We start from the raw sequence: 615 nt of genomic DNA on the forward strand, positions 1-615 counted from the left end.
GACGACTTTTTGATTCAGATAATGGGCAGCATCTATTCTCGACAAACGCTTTCAAGGGCTTTGCTCGATTACATTACTTCCAGCACTTTGCCAGGTAATGTTTCATTAAAATTTGTCGGAGAAAAAGTTAACTCAAAGATGATGTAATGAGACGTAGGTAATAAATAGAACGCATGTTATAAACCCAAGAATTAGAGGTGTGTAGGTGTGAACTGTAAGGTGGCTGTGATATATATATTGACTGTCTGGATTTTTAATTAGAAAATATGTATTAATAGAATGATGTGGGGGAGATTAAAATGTCAGTCTGCTTTGGTTTGAATGGTTGCGACGTACTAATACGTACAATATTGATTCAGCTGACTGACATTAAACGTCAGAATGAAATTGATGCTATATTTATATATGAAGAATCTTTTTTTTTTTTTTCGTGAATATATTCAGAGGTCAGATTTTGAATTATTTTTGAAAGTAAATTTCGGACTTTGAAACAAATGATTATTAAACTGATAAATTAGATCAGGCATTTCTCGCGGCGACCGTTGGGCAGAATACGATACGCGTCTGTATAAAAATACCAAGTAAAAGTGGAAGGCAGGTATGCGACATTAGCAC

Source organism: Octopus bimaculoides, chromosome 6, assembly GCF_046866305.1.
Source record: "Octopus bimaculoides isolate indiv1 chromosome 6, ASM4686630v1, whole genome shotgun sequence".
Taxonomy (NCBI): Eukaryota; Metazoa; Mollusca; class Cephalopoda; order Octopoda; family Octopodidae; genus Octopus; species Octopus bimaculoides.